The sequence below is a fragment of the Corvus brachyrhynchos genome, unplaced genomic scaffold (genome assembly GCF_000691975.1).
Source record: "Corvus brachyrhynchos isolate BGI_N302 unplaced genomic scaffold, ASM69197v1 scaffold194, whole genome shotgun sequence".
NCBI classification, from domain to species: domain Eukaryota; kingdom Metazoa; phylum Chordata; class Aves; order Passeriformes; family Corvidae; genus Corvus; species Corvus brachyrhynchos.
Window position 1 is genome coordinate 2,475,513 of NW_008237890.1, and position 15,551 is coordinate 2,491,063.

At 34.2% G+C, this 15,551-nt stretch overlaps 1 protein-coding gene across 21 annotated transcripts in view; it reads right to left on the reverse strand.

Moving 5' to 3' along the window:
• PTPRD (protein tyrosine phosphatase, receptor type D) overlaps positions 1–15,551 on the reverse strand; it is a 1,188,396-nt gene that overhangs the window by 558,958 nt on the left and 613,887 nt on the right. For all 21 annotated transcript variants that reach the window (XM_017732862.1, XM_017732863.1, XM_017732840.1 and 18 more), the window contains one exon: positions 5,544–5,566. The gene's annotated coding sequence lies outside the window, so the exon portion shown is untranslated. The remainder of the gene's footprint in view (positions 1–5,543; positions 5,567–15,551) is intronic.

Sequence of the window (15,551 nt, forward strand, 5' to 3'; positions counted from 1 at the left end):
TGCCTATTCCAACATGCTCTTAGCGCCCCAAGCAGTACAAAAAGACTGTGTGTGTGTGTGTAGTCTATGACCAAAGGTCACTGCAGTGCAGGTTTCCTGCCACTCATAAAGATTGAATGCAGCTAGTCAATGTTACAGCTCTTTTGGCTGTCATCATTACCTAAGTAACGGCAGCTGATGAATCCATACTTTTTCTATGTCTTCTTTCACCAGCTAAGTACGTTTTGTGCATAGATGGAAGTGATTGTAGATAGAAACAGTGTATGACTGAGCAGAGTTTTGCAATCCGAACAGAAAAATTTTCCAGGAGATTTTTACCTCTCTTCTGAATAAAAATCAAACAAACAAACAAACAAATAAAAAAATAATTTCAGGGATGAATCTCAAATTCATGACTCTTATCCATGTCATTGGTTCTTCCATGTTCCTGCGGTAGCTTTGAAGTCCTAGTTTGTATAGCATTTAATAATATTGAACAAACAAAACCACTTCTCCCCTTGCTCCAAAAAAAAAAAAAGAATGAAAGATCTAAACTTGTCCAGGAAACAAAACTAGTTTCATTAGCTCAGCTTACTGTATGACAGGTAATGCCTTTGAATCCTATTGCACAAACACAGAACTAGTCTTTGACAATTGTTTTTACAATTATTACAGAAGAGAAACAGATATCTGAGAGACTGGTGGGCGGCTGTCCCTTTCTGCTAATGTTCACAAAGTTGTTTTTAAGCAGGTTTATAGGAGAGGTATTGCAGAGACTCAAAAACAGACAAGTACAAACCACGACATCAATGTCCGTAAGCAAAGTCCAAAAGATACAATCCTTTTAGCCTAGACTGCTACCTCTTTTACCTCCATCACTGCAAGCAATGCAACATTGCTGAGCCATTTTGTTAATTCTTTGATATTTTTCCTCTTATTCCATTTATTCTTTGATAGCTGTTGGTATTACAACTGATGTCTGCAAAACTGAGTGAGTTGATTAATAGGTATTTTATACATCTGGTATTTCCTCATAAAAGACTGGTAAACTTATTTCAATCATCATACCACCAACAAGGATGCAATCTGTTCACAATGGCTGTTTACGAGTGGCTGCTTTGGGTAATGGCTGTTTTCTTAGCATGGGAAATGAAATATAATATTATTAAACAGAGATATGCAGAATGGTGTGTCAACTTATCCATCTTCCTGATGTTTATAGGCTTAATTTTTTGTAATGTTTATTTTATTTTATGGGACCAAACGTTAAAGTATCACTTATTTGAAAGCATCTAATTTCTTTTATTTTTGTTTTAATGTCCTTGAATATTAGCATCCACCAATTCATGTGCAATCAGTGCAGAAAACCTGTGGTAGGTACTCTATTAATCCTATTTAGAGAAACATGTTGTAATGAGAGAGATAATGAACCAAGGAGTTCAATTTTTTTATGTTTTGCCCACAAGGCTAAGGTTGTCTTCTTTGGTGGTTTTGTTTTAACAAATCACCTGTAAAATGGCTTAAAATGATGCATGATAATCTCAAAATTGCTATGAAAGTACAGTGTAGATGAGAAGGCAGGAAGCGCGTATGTAACACTGGATGGTGAAGAAACAGACATGAACATTGTAAAGATTTTAAACATACAAGTAATAAAAATTATGTTAGATTTATATCTCAGGTAGTGAAAGAAAGCACTACTCAAATTCAGCTGCTCAGAAATCATTAAAGTACACATTTCAGTAAATAATATTTAAATGGTAAATATGTCAGACCACTTTCATAAACTACTTACATGTCTACCAGAAAGAGATTCTGTTTCAGATACTCAGATATTTAAGTCTATCATATACAGATTTGAATTTTGATTAAAGTTAATTTGGGGGAATAAGAGAGAAGCATATTTCTTTGAAATATAAATGGTTAATGAAAACATAAATGCTTCTAAAATTTTAGAGAGGTTTAAAAATTAAAGTCTTCAACAGATGCTATCTCAGAATGTAGGCACAGATAGGGACATAGACAACAGATATCACATAGATGCTCCTGCCGACTAAAAATTTCTTGCTGCCTGCCATTACAGAACTCACTGCTGCTAAGAAAACTGTTTAAGAGGGAATGTTTCTTTTATCTTCTTCCCTCATACCCAGTAGACATAGGCTGAACTTTTTGGTGTCTGCCGCCGTGTATTTTTGCCCTCCTAGCAGGCAAACCTTGGCTATTAGTAGTGATACCACCTTAGCTCTGCTGTCAGCTTTGACTTGCTCTGTGAATCTGCTTTAGCTCCTTAAAGTAAACATGGATGTGCTCTGCGGCTGTTGAGATAATATCTCCTTCCTTCTCACATAATTATTCTCAGAGTACTTGGTTCTTGTAGGCTTCAGCTTTTCAGCAATGTCTTAATACAGAGCAATAGCTGAGGATTTTTCATAAGGAACTATATTTGTAGTTACCTAAGATTAAATAATATGAGATAAACACTGTTTCAAAAGCACTAACATCACTACCACTAAAGGCAGGCCACTCTAAACATGTCACTGAAGTTTTGGCTCTGAAAGCCTCTGAAAGCCTTAGTTTTATGAACCCAGACTGACTTCACTAATGCTTACGTGAGCTCCAACAACTTCAGCTACAAAGACTACCTAAAATGTCGCTTTGCTTATTGCATAAGGCTGAGTCCTTTTGATTGTGGTTTTGGATATGGAATTAATGAGATTTTAGTCTCTACTGCATATCCAAAGATGCTGGAAGGACAAAGAAGAGAGGTTAAAAGGACCATTTAAAAATAAGGATGACTTGAATACATTAAATTTATTGGGTGAAACAAGTTAATGAAGAAAAATACTAATTAAATTATTAAAATCTAGATTGCAAGTAGTAATTAAAAAGGCTGTTGCTATGCAACCAAAAGGATTTTTGTGACAGAGTGCAGAAATATGTTTGTTAAGTATGCTGGTATTTCACTTTGACCTTTTTCAGTCACACACCTGCCCAAACTGTCTGTAAATGTATTTTTGAGAATGACAACATTAAAGATATCTACAGGATGTAGAAGCAGAGAGACTATTTGAATCAGTTGATGGCTTTTATTATGGTTAAAAGGTTAAGATTAATGAATTTGTGAGATAAAAATAGATACACATATATAATTATGTATAGAATTTGTATGCTGATATTTCATCATCACTAACGGATTAATTCCTATCCCAAACACCGGTCCTGATCCTAAAGACATGAAAGCATTAATTTTCATATAATGTTGTGTGTGAGCTAAACCTGCTCTTTCCTGAAGGTTTTAAATAACAATTAAATCTATTACTTGTAATAGAAACCTAAGCAGTTGTTCATAATAACTAAGGCCAACTTTTGCTTTTCCTGGAATACTTAGTCTAAGATGTGTGTTGGTTTCTGCTACAATATCCATTGTTACACGTTAAAGATTTCTGTTGTGGTCATGTGATACTGATATATGGAAGAGAGAACACCAGTATATAGATAAAGAGTGACATGCAAAAGAATATTGTTAGGGCACACATCTATTTCTATGAAGAAGCATAAATTGTGTTCAAAATACTCATACACCCCATAGTCAGGCAAATTCTGCCTTGGATTGTCCTTTGCAAATGGGAGGGAAGTCTGGTTTGCTAGATCTGAAGGACTCAGCTCAGTGGTTAAGTCAGTTATTTCTTCAGGTGGATTACTGGTCGTATGACCAACCCAAACTTCATTTTCTTTAATTCCCTATAGTCTCACACTTCAATCACACAACATTAAAGATTTTGCTTTGTTGGTATAGATTCCCTCCCACTGATATCACAGCCAGAAAACTGGAGGGAATCTGAATTGGGTCTAACCAACTGACCTCTTGACAAATTCTGGATGGCCACCAGCACCCCACATCCAGAAGCAAAGGGCTTGCTCTCTGGTTTAATCCTGTTCTCTGTACCGTCACTTGCTTTCTCCCATTTTTGAATAAGAGAGTGAACAACACTGATTCTTAACCAGAATGGAATTTTTTTTCAGATACAAGCTCCTAAAGACATTTATTTTCCCTTTCCTTTATTTTTCTTATGACTTCTTTAATTTCTAAACTTGAATTTATTATTGTTTTCTAGGTAATTTCTCTTCCAACAACCACTCAGAATAGTCCTGAAAGAATCTTTTCAGATGCTGGAGCAGAGGAACTATTAGATCTAAAGCCAGAGTGTATCAGTAAGGTGGAGAGATTTCTCAAAGAACCTCTGCGATGTTCGCTTGTCATTGGATACAATACACTCTAATGAGCTTTGTGCCGAGAAAAATGTTAGCTTCTGAACACTCTTACACTTGTATGTAAATGGATGCAAAAAGTAGTCTAGGTGACTGCCACCATGCCAGAGAAAGTTGTATTGGCTGATGTTTGCGGGATTATTTATTGCATTTTTCAAGAAAAAAGTTATGGTCATGCACAAAGAAGTACCCTTTATTAGGAAATAATAAAAGTATAAAATGTGCATGCCTCATAGTTCAATAAGAAAAAAGTAGGAGCTTGGGGTAGAGTGTAGAAATAAAAAAAATAAATCTAGTAAAAAAAAATTAACAGAATAATGAGAAAGTCATCTTTTGTCCACAGAAATGTGAAATGGTGTCTAATCTAAGTGTACCTGCATAACTTCTGTCCAGTGTTTACATCTAAAATGAAGTTTTTATCAGTATACTTAAATCTATTCTAAACATTTGTCATTTTACAAATGGTAATATAGATTGCATTTTTTCCACAAAGATATAGATACATCCTGAAGATGTCAAACTTCACAACAGAAGTTAGACATTATGAATATTCTTTGCCCTTTAAGGAGCCATTGACAAAATAAGATTTAATGTAGCCAAATAAAGAACTGTAAATTATTGCCAAAATACTGAAGTTAAAAATTTACTTTTGAGAGGACATAGTAAAAAGCTTTTAATTTTTTCCTCCAATTTCACTGCAACAACTGAGCTACTTGACATTTATGTCACTTAATCGGTGTTTCCAATTCTGCGAGATATAGTTACAAAAAGACATGCTGATTTCTATATGTGTGTTCTGATAAACTCAGCTTTATCTTGAATCTATGTAGATAAAACAGGTTCAGAACTATCTTTAGTCAGGAGTACCATCTTCCCTCTCTTTTTGTTTGAAGACAATTTTGGAAAGATGAAAGAATGTATTCCACTGCCCAGTGAAGCTACAGCTCCCTAAAAACTTTCTATTTTCCTGGGTTCCAGATAAAGGTCAAATATAAATTACAGGAAAAGTTCAGCTTCACTGGAAAGACAGGACTTAGAATATGTCATTATACTTCAGAACTATTTATAAATACATAAAAATAATTGATCATTTTAGATTAAAATCTTATCCAACACACCAATGACAAGAAGAATCCACAGTAGTTCTCTATATTGTGCTGACTGTAAACCTTCTCTGTAAGTTGCCATAGTGAATAACTGCTAGACACAAATCACAAGAATAACATCATAAAGCTTTAATACCCTTGGCTTTAGTAAATTAGTTAAATTACCCAGTAATAAAATGAGTTTCCTACCTCAACTTTGTGAATTCCAACTCCTGTTACAAAAGAGAGAAAGAATAGCATTTTCAGAGAAGGGCACAGAAAGGAAGACATTTGGCATTGTTTAGCAAATATTTCACAGAAAACAAATTCACAAGTTTGATTTGAAGATAAAATTATATAAAAAAGAAAGTTCCCCTATTATTGAGAGAAGATAAATATTTTTTCCTGTATGTAATCTCCAGCTGTAAGAAGATTTTGCAATTTACTAAAATATTTTTGATGACACCTCACTGCATAAAGTGAGGTATTATCATAGGAGAGAAAGACTGCTAGGAGAATCTGTGCTTCAATTTACAGATAAAAAAGAAATGCAAAAAATACATGAAAGTGAAGTTCAAACATACTTTTAAAAAAATACTTGCCTGAAGTTTTAGCCCTGTCTTTTATGCAACTAAGCAATAAAACAAATTAACCCTTTTTTTTAAGTCAATATATGGTTTTCTACATTTCTTTCACAGTCATCAGTCATCCTCATTTCAGTTCTGACTTGTTAATGTGTCCTGGTATTATCTTGTACCCTACTGTTGCTGTTGCAGTGACTGTACATTAGACACATTCCCAGCACTGTCAGAAGTCAGAAAAATTAGGGAGTTAAGATCAGGAAAGAGACATTCTAAAATATACTTTTTAATACAATATGCCAGAAGTGAAATTTATCTACTACAAACCACAAACAATTACAAGAGATTTCCGAAAGTGTTCAAATCTGTTTAGCTCATGTAAATTTGCTAAACTACATAGTATAAAAGCCATAATCTTGACTTTTTCCATAAGAAAGCTATTCTCTTCTTGTAGGGTATGCCCAGCCACTGCCCTGGAGGGATCTCTGCTGAGATAAGGAGATTGCTCAATCAGCCTGGAAAGGCAACCACTTCTGTGGTCACGGCGAGAAAAGACAGACCCACAATCCTTTAGGAGACCCTATGCAGATCCTTCGTAACCCATTGGCCTTTACCCTCTGACACCCACCCCCTGTATCCCTATAAGAGCTAGCCCTCTGCCCTTGCGAGGGCAGGGAGATGCTCGTCCCTGGTTTTCCCCTTCGCTGGAGTACAGACCAATGAAGCTCCCTCGTGCAGAACCAGCCACACGAGCCTCTCGTCTCTCTCTGGTCTGGCCTGGAGGCTGCCCTGCAGAGCTGAGCTGGAATCACGAGCTGACAATCACTAAAGAGCTGACATCTCTGCAAGGGCCCTCCTGCCAGCAGCTGAGGGAAGACACTGGGCCTCGGGAAGGCGATTCCTTTCGGGACCATCTCTCCGGACCGGTCACCTCTTCCTCGGTCAGAGCTACTGACCCCTAACCAGCTGTAATATCTTCTCTTCAGTTTCTTCCTTGAAAGTGGAGTGAGAAAAACCTGTAAGGCATGGGCAAGTTCCAGACAGAAGAAAAGAAGTGTATAGACACAGGATTTAAATTTTTCTCCTATTTTGATGGTCTCAGGCACTACGAATACAAATATCCGTATCATATTACATATTTGAAATTTTTGTAACTAGTTCGTGCGCCAAACGACAATTCCTCTGGGAACTTTAGGAGAGATTTAAAATATAAAGAAGAAGGAATTGCTAAATAGATGGCTACAGTTGCCAGTAAATGACTCGGTAAAATCTCTATACAAGAGAAAAAGAATCCAAGTAATCTGGATTACAGGTTTTTTTGTTTTTTTTTTTCTTTTAATTTTGTCATTAATCAGTGGCTTATACTTGACAAATTTTCCAACCTATATTTTGGAATGTAATGTGCAACAGATGATCATAATTTTATTTCATGTAAGGCAGTGCCCTGCAAAAACAGTATTTATAAGGCTCTGACTCTTTCAGAAAACCACTTCATATTTAGGTTTAAATAAAGCAGACCAATATCATCTTCTTTCCTATTAGCACCTCTGCAGGAGAAGATAAAAAGAATAACTCTTCCTTTGTATCCTCTCATTTACTTGATATAGTTACAATACTGTCAGAAAAATTCTCAAAGCCTTACGAAAAGGAGTAAGTTTGTGGAATTAGAATTTCATGTTTTTGATGAACCTGAACTAATCTTGTAAACTCCTTAAAACTTAATCCTACCATTTGTATTCAAACTGTTGCATAGACTCAATATCATGTTTTCCCTCTAATAATAGCTCTCCAGAGTATATTATGTATTTTTAAATATTTTTATTCATTTACTTTACTTTTCTAGAAATACATCTCATAGTTTGAAAAAGATTGCCTAAGAAGGTAGAGTTGATGTTTGAATTGCAGGGCAAACAAGTGATGTAAGATCCTGTAGAATTTACTAATTTTGGAATAAAGTTCTTTGTGGTGCTTCCTCCAGTTCTGTTTCAAATCCTAATTACAGCCTTTATAGACATTTTTTTCTTTTTATGCCTGGTCAGAGGTTTTTTATGCCTGGTCTTTTTTTTTTGGTACTTTGGGCTTTAGAATGTGTGTCAGCTTATGGGCTTTATATCATCTTTGTCTGCATAACCAGTGGGAGTCAGTATTGAAAATGAATTTGATTGAGCATAGCAGTCACACTGTGCAGAATATCATTCAGTGAAAAAACTGGATAATAATATGACAGTTACAAATAATTTAGGAGAAATTATCACCAAGAAAGGAAAGAGATAAAATTTTTTTCATAGTGTCATGTGTCCTGAACACACCTATTCCTGTGTAGAAGTAGAGGGTTCTAAAAACATTGCTGATAAGGAAGACAAACCTAAAAGACCCCAAAACTGAAGTCAATATTACACCCCCTGGTAGAGTGACCTGCTCTTCTGAGACCACCCCCCCCACTTTGGAGTGTCCAGGTCTGGGACCCTCAACACAACAAAGATGTTGACCTGTTGGAACCAGTCCAGAGGAGAGTCGCTACTTTGATCGCAGCGGTTTGAGCACCTCTCCTGTGAAGACAGGCTGAAAGAGCTGGGGCTGTTCAGCATGGAGACCTCATAGTGGCCTTTTAGTACCTACTGGGAACCTAGAAGAAAGCTGAAGAGGAATTTTTCACAAGGGCACATAGTGATAGGATGATATGGAGAGTAGGTTTCGATTAGATACCAAGAAGAAATTAGTTTCTGTAAGGGGGGGGTGAGGCAGTGGAATAGGTTGTTCCAAAGATATTGTGGACTCCCCATCCCTGGAGGTGCTCAAGACTAGAATGGATGGGGTTCTGAGTAAACTGGTCTAGTGGAAGATGTCCCCGCCCTTGGAAGGGAGGATGGAACTCCTCTCTTCCAACTCAAATCTTTTCACGATTTTCTGATAATGAAGTTATTGGTGGAAAGCTCTTGTCAGTGGCACTTACGAGGAGTCATGCTAGACACTTAAGGCAAGATCATTATCTGTGTATTATTACATAGCAAGAATTATAGTCACTGAAATATCAAGTATGGAGTCAAGTGCCACATTTACAAATGTCTCCTATTATGTAGAAATATCAAGCTTCCATGAGTAAGAGAATACTTAACAGGTCATTGGGTTTTCTCCCACTTTTCTCTTCATATTTATCTTGACTTAGCTTAATACAGACACAGCATTATTCCTTTTTTCTCTGCATAGAACTGTATTATATGTTTATTCTGATCAGTCAGAAAACCAGAAACAGAAAACACTCAAGGTTTAATTCCAAGTGAATACTTGTTTCTTTGAGTTTTTCTTACACATAAGTGGCTATCTCTTCTCCAGTGGTTTGCCATTCTAGCTATTCACAGAACTTTTGCTGTGGAACATTAAGATAATGAAATAACTTCAAAAGAAAATTTGCCTTTCCAAGCCTTTCCAGGCACAAGTTTGATACTGCACTTTCTCTGTCATTGGAATATTGACTATCACAGCTTCACTGCCAATGAGATTGGATTAAGATTCTGGAAATAATTTTTTTTTAAGGGTTGAAATTATATGGGGCTTTAAGTTTTTTAGATAATGAGGCCTTGGATGATCTCATCTTGCATGCTGCCTGCCTTCAGTTCAATACTTGGATCACAAAACTAGCAATCCGCCCTGGCTAATGGAGTTTGGAGTTACGAAACAATGTAAATCCTGTGATTAACTGAGGAGCTATAAAAACCTTTGGGCTACTTGTTCTGCACTATCATCTTGTACTTGTATTTGACTCAGGGTCTGTACTGTCAGTTTGCTTTCTTGATTTCATGATATATATGTTCTTTATATATGAAACGTAGTATATATATTTTATATACAGATGACTCTTATTTACAACAATTTCAGTGAAGCTTCAAGAGGTGGATGTCTTTAGCCATATTCATTCTACACAAGAATTAAACTCCCTGGGGGAATTACTTGATCTTTATTTCTCTTCATGTAATGACAATTAGATTCTACAAGTAATTGCAGGTACGTTTAGTTCCAATTTCTTCTCAATTGATACTTATTATTCCTAAATATATTTTTAAATTATTTTACTGTCTTTTTCATATTTATTGAGAAATACAATTCAGTGAGTTTGGGACAGATTGGATTTTAGATTTTAAAATTTATTCTGATTTTTTTGACAAATTCAACAATCAAGGTACTCTTGTATTACTCATCATATTCATCCATGAAGACAAGTCAACATGAAAATTTAATGCTATGAGTGTACCTCAAGTTTTATATTGTGGTTTGTTTTTTCTTTCCCCAGATGGGAGTCATTCAAGAGGTAATCAAACACAAGACATGGAATACACTAGAGAGATTTTAGAATACAGTGATGGAAAAATGTTATGTGCTCTATGTTGTATGTTTTTAGTTGGTCTTTCTTCCAACAGGCCCTTTCAAAAAATAAAACACAGCAGATATTAAATTAATTTCAGCTTCATACTTCTGGTTGTTTGCCATCTTAACCGTTTTACTTCACTTAAGTGGTGAATAGTCACTCCTGATTCAGCCTATCACTTAAAAATCTAGTATTGTCTACAGAAAACACTATTCTTGGTAACAATACCAGTTGTCTTGCCTAGTCTTGCTGACTTCATGGGAACAACATGGATATTTTCCGAATTTGGGTGGCTATCCATTGCATCAAAGTGTACAATAATATTTCTTGTTACTAGGATTCTGAAAAACATGATGCTTGTTTAGAATGAAATAATTGGTTTGTGTTTTGAAAGAGCTTCACCCTTAAAAAAACAAAACTTGCTTTACATTTTCTATTTAATTTTTATAACCTGCTTACAAATGTGAATGGAAATACTATTAACATAGAGAAGTAAGATTGAAAATAAGGCAATATTGCTGATTATTTTAATATAAGGAACAAACAATCCCTGTATGGTTAATTAATTTTAAATGAATCCTTGTGGATTTTGTTCATTTGGTGGGTTGTTCTTTGATTTTGTGTGTGTGTTTTATACTGAACTGTAAGAAATACTGAAAAGTTCAATCTAGGTAACATTTGGCTAAAAAAGTTTCATGCGTGATCTGCACTCTTCATAGTAAGGAGTACTGCTATAAATGATGACTGCAAAAAAATGAGGTAGGATCCCAGTGGTTTTGATAGTATCAATCTGCTGTTTTAATATTTAAAATATCAGACATAAATAACTTCAACATTTGGAGAACTGCCAGAATATGAATTATAATATCTAGGTCACTGCCTGTTTAAAAGACTTATCTTCTAACTGGAGTAAAACCTTAAACAGACCTTTTAGCTACTAAAGAAGCTGTGCTGAGGCGTTTTTGGAATACCATATGTACATATATTTTGGCTGCAGAAAATCATACAAGGAAAAAGAAATAAATACTTTTGGTAAAAAAGTAAAATTTTTATCTATTTGTAAATCATTAAAACTTGATTTTTTTCCCAAATATTTATCTCTCTTTACCAAATTTAGTAAAACTATTGATTTTATATGCAGTCTAGTTACATAGTTGCATTTTTTTTGTGCTGGAGATAGTATGATAATTTAACAGGTTGTGTTTCTAAAAACACTATTTTACACATCAAGACAAACTTGCAAGAGAAAAAATATTTGGGAATAAAAATTCATTAAGTTCAGTTACTGAAAAAGAGTAAGAAACTGTCAGGAATTGAAATGCCAAGACTAAATATGGAATCAGGAAGGTGCTCAGTTTTCTCATGAAAAGAGCCAGTGTTCTAAGAAGACCTTAGACTAGTTTCTAGTGTTTGTACCAAAATTCACAGCTATATATAGATATATTCAACTATAAAACTCTAACAGAGAACTTCCACTTTGTTCATGCTATGGCAAAGTAGAAGAGATTAGAAAAAGAAAAACATGATGATAAATATTCATTCACCATGTTGCTTTAAAATTCATATCTTTACCTCTCTACAAAGGATAGCTATGGAAAATACCACAGCTCCAAGCAGGTACTTCAGGATGGTAAACATTAGGGAGACACAGATGAAACATTTAGTGTCATGGACTTTATATGAAAGCATGGATATAAACTAGTCAGTAATGAATGTCTTCTGGAAATTGCAACCTGCTGAGAACGGAATACCTAGAACAGCCAGAACAGGTGTTTGTTATTAAGGTGGGACAAAACAATAACTATAGGCTGTTCTAAAATTGCATTTTATCATAGAGTTAAATTGCTCATTTGTTTTCCTGCGCAAATATGTAAATAGCTAACTATATACTGCATCTAAATGAAAGTTCATATAATTTAAGTGATTAAGTAAAACAAGCTTTAGAAGACTTCTACTGCTTATGCTCTTTACTATTTTCAGCATCCCTAATAAAGGACAGAGAGATGATATATGAAGTTATTTTTAGAAAACAGAAACCTTTCCAAAGACTTGGAGGGTGTATGCATCAAATCTTTCCGAAACTAGTAAAAGCCCTTTTATTGTAAGAAAGTTGTTTTTGTTTTAATCAAAACCACTCCAGAGGCATTAGCAATTTTAAATATATATATATATATATATACACCTATATATATGCACACACATATATATACACACACATATATACATATATATATATATAGACAGCTATATATACACGCGCATATATAACACAGAATTATAATTGAGTTCCACCTACTGCCGTAAAGAAAAAATGAGGTTGTCAGTTACATTTATAATAAACAGTGATCCAAAATCAGGCCAACACAGATTTGTGAAGAAGGGCCTTTAAAAAGCTTCCAATAAGAAAATAAATAGGAGACAAGGAAGGAAAAAAATAGAGTTTGATAATATATGATTTAAGACTCTCTAGACTCCCTCTCAAAAAAAAAATTCCTGCTTATCAGCAGTTAGAATTCTAATGATCAGACTTCCATTTTATGTTCTATTTACATTTACCTAGAATTTGAATAAATAGCTGATGGTCGAGCTAGCCTGAACTGGTTGTTACTGCAATTTATTGCCCCTCTTATTAAAAATTTCCTCTTTGCTCTTCCTATGTTACAGCAATGCAGTGTGTTACTACAATTTCAGACTTTGGTTGTATAAGGCTTTGAAATACTAAGCTGAACTTACCTTCTGTGATGGTTTATTTGTCACAAAACAAACATATAGTGCACATATGGCCAGGTACTGGACACAGCTGAAACAACAGCTGATGCACTGGAATATCTCAAAGAATGGGAAAGCAAAATATCAAAAAGTGAAAAATGGCCTTGCTGTCAAATTGTGACAGTAATTTGAAAATGTTTGCACATCTGAAAAGTCACCTGAAATATGTATCATTGAAGAAATAAGACATAGCTATTTTATCCTAATTTTCCTCACTTTTTAAAGAGTACAATATTGTTGGTATCCCTTAATGTGAGTCATATGGCTCAGTATAATTAATAAATCTGTAACTAAGAAAAATTTTCTGTGGCTTTTGAAAGTAATTATCACCTATTTTGTGTTCATGATGGAGAGAAAAGGTTACTACAAAGGTGTTGATTAAACAGTGATCTTGCTTAAGGAGGGTGAAAACATATTCTAGAAAAGTCAGCATATTCCACAGAAAGATGGAAATCTAGTACCTAAAAAACTTGTCATCTCCCTTATGCATTTTGGTAAGTTTTGAGACCTATATCAAGCATCCATTTGTACCTTGCCCAGATACTAACACATATATTAACCAGAAAATAACAAAAGATCAGATACTATTTTTTAGTTACATGGACTGTAGGACTGGCTCTTGGATATGAAAGCAAAAAAAAAAAAAATTCAATTAGTGAATACTAAAGACAGCTTGAAATATGTATTCATCATAATAAAACTGAAATAGATAAGATAAAATGAGCATATTCTCTTTCACCTGTCCTTGTCTACATATACTTTTGCATATAATGTTTGTTAGGCATGAATTCTGGATGGAATTATGGATGGATGCTGCTCACAGCTGAAATTCTGAGGGAAAATTTTGCTGAAAAATCTTTATTATTCCCCATCTTCCATGAGTTTTGCTCACATTATCTTTAAGAAACATCAAAATGCTCACATGGAAAGTTCTTTGAGCTACCTTAGAATTAAGAAGCACAGTTATATGAGTGACTGTATAGCAGATTAACAACTCAGAGCTGCATTCTTTGCTGGATGTGAGAAATTGATGACTTCTTATGGCACAAGTCTCATAAGAACAGCAGGATTTCTACAGTCTGTCCAGAGGAATGGCAGACAAAGCTGCTTTCTTTGGAAAGAAAAGGGCTTCTAGCCCAGCCAAGTTTCATTACCTTCAAGAGAACAACGTGGCCCTTTGATGCTTGGTAAGAGTACCTAGAAGTCTCACTGAAATACAAATTTTATTTTAAACATCAAAATAAGCAATTCATAATTTTAAAAATAAGTAAAATAATTGACCATACATGGACATGAGACTTCTCAGTTGCCCTTTAGAATAGAAGGCCAATTGCATTAACTTTCTAAGTCAAGATACTAAAAGATAGCCTTAAGTTGTTCATAGACAGAGAAACATCCCTGTCATTGCTATTTTGCCTCTTTCCTTAAATATGTGAATTCTAATACATTCTGAGTAACATGAACTTCTATTTACCTGAAAGTGAGGAAAATGATTTAATAAGAAATAAAATTATATATATAATTGAGAAGAAATAATTTTAATTTAAATATAATATATGGTGTAAAAGAAATTGAATTAATTATCAATTTAATTTTTCTTGGACTCACAAGTTATGTAGTTTATGAGTGTAGTAATTAGGGTTAACTAGGGAGCAAAACAGTAATTTCATTCTGTTTAATATATTAAAATAATACACTTTTTTATAAACAGTTTCTCATAGAATTCATGCACTACCAGGTTTTATGAACATTTTATAGTTGCTTAATTATATGACCATAGATTAAAAAGTAAAGTGAATGTAATGCTATTATTTAAGTAAAGACATAATAAACAATGTGCATAAAATGTGAATCCAATTGCAGAACTACTCAATTTAATTAGTAGATAAATAATAAGCACAATATGTCAAATCTCCATGTGTGTCTTTCCTCCTCTTTAAGCAATGCATATTACATATTTTGAAGATACACTTTATCATGAAGCATCTAAAATTTCATATCAAACCATAGACCCACATGTTTTATTTGCACACAAAGGAATTTCTATCCTGACTAATCTTTTCTTGGCCGTTTATATGAAAATTAGTATATAAAACATACGTGTAACATTTTGCAAAATATTTGGAAAATACATAGAAAGGGAGTTTTTTTGACTCTTGGACTGCTATTCAATTCCTACAGCCCTGGTTTAGAAAGGGGACTGTAATTTTACATGAGTTTTCAGTGACACACAAATTTATTAAAATGAATGATTCACTTAAATATCTCAGATGGAGAAAGATTATCTTCCAAGCTTGAGAGTGTCATTTAAGAATGTCTACATGCCCTAATTTTGTTGTTTTGAAATGGGATTTACAATGCTTAGGCACATATTGATAATGCAGAAGTGAGTACAGCAAAACAATGTCAGAATTTAGCACTTAGTCAAAAACCACACAGACATTTATTTAGGTTCCTCTCATTGTTATTCATCATTTTGGTGTTTCTGATTTTTTTTCTGCAGGT